Source organism: Chrysochloris asiatica, unplaced genomic scaffold (genome assembly GCF_000296735.1).
Source record: "Chrysochloris asiatica unplaced genomic scaffold, ChrAsi1.0 scaffold00662, whole genome shotgun sequence".
Taxonomy (NCBI): Eukaryota; Metazoa; Chordata; class Mammalia; order Afrosoricida; family Chrysochloridae; genus Chrysochloris; species Chrysochloris asiatica.
The window spans coordinates 28,985-30,563 of NW_006409180.1; positions in this window are offsets into that span (position 1 = coordinate 28,985).

A 1,579-nucleotide genomic window follows, 5' to 3' on the forward strand; every position below is an offset into this window, starting at 1 on the left:
TTTGGAAACCCTGAAATCCCATGACATAGGAACAGAGATGAATCAGAGGTAAATGTGGTTTAAGGCCTGTTGCATTTGAGTTCTGGGTTGAGTTTTAATATTTGGATAATCAGGACTCCCTACCTTGCTTGGCTAGGGAAAAATGAAACCTTTGTGGTGTTTTTATATACAACTTGTGCATCAAATTGGAACAGTTAACTGACATATAAAGGGATGGGATCCTATGACAAATTATTAAAGTGGAAAAAGAAGATACAGAGCACAGAAGACAAAGATATTGCAGTTAGTATACTAGGACTTTAATTATGACCAATGTGTTCAAAGACATGAAGAAAAAGGGTAAAAGATAGAACATTTGAACAGATTATAATCTACATAACAATCACCTGAGGAATAGTCTCAATGCAAAATAGAGTGAACAGAATTAAGAATTGGTTGAATAGTTTTAAAAGAAGTTTGGATATAATAGATGGCAGAATTAGTGACTTATAACTGAGATCAATAGGAAATTAAAAACTGAAACAGAAAAAAAAAAGAGTTGGAAAATAAGAGAATGTAACTGACATTAGGGGCATGTAGATAGGTGTACTCCAGACACAAAGTCATATAAGGATGGGGAGAGGAGACCAGAAAAGAGAAGGCTAGAGGTGAGGACAGAACCCAACAGTGAAAAATTTCACATTATTATGACATGCATATGGGCAGTTTTCCAGGATTCAGTGCATATGATGAGGCCAAAACTTTCAGATAATTTAATACATACAGAACATTTCCTCTGATCTAAGTGAAAGCATGTTACTAATTAACAAGAAAAAGTAGGCAAAAATCATTAAAAGTTGGGAACCAAGCAACATTCTTCCCCAGACTTCTTGAGTTAAGAAGAAAATACGAAAGTATTGTGAAATGGTGATGAATATATGACATAACTAAACTTCACTAATGAAACACAGCAACATCTAAGGTAAATCTATGGCCTAAAATGCATGATACATAACCAAAGGAAGACTGAAATGAAAATGTAGATGCCCATCTGCATAAGCAGTAGATCAGAAAACAAAATCTAAAGCCAGTAGGTTGAAGTTAATAAGATAACAGCAGAAATTAATGATATACAAAACAAGTATACTAGAGAACATAGAGCAAATATATATACTCAAAACTTGGTTCTTAAAAAATTATTAAAATTGATAAACTCAAAACAGGGCTAATCAGAAATCACACAGAAATAGCCAACTATGAATGCTAGTAATGGAGTTCTGGTGTAGGATAATGCTGAATTGCTAATAGCAAGGTTGGCAGTTCAAACACACCAACCACTCTGGGGAACCTCTACACAGGGTCACGGTGAATTGGAACCAACTTGATGGCACATATCATATTTCTATGCAGTACTATAAAAATGTACAAGGGGAGTGTAGGTGGATGTGTGTGAGAGTTGAAGGTGGGAGTGGGTGAAATTTTGAAATTGAAGGAGAGAAATAAAAGGCAATACTCATGGTTTGGCCACTTAAGGACTATGTTGTGACTAGAATGAAAGGTATCTCAAAGTAAAAGTAAAAGCAAAGCCAAAAAGCAAATG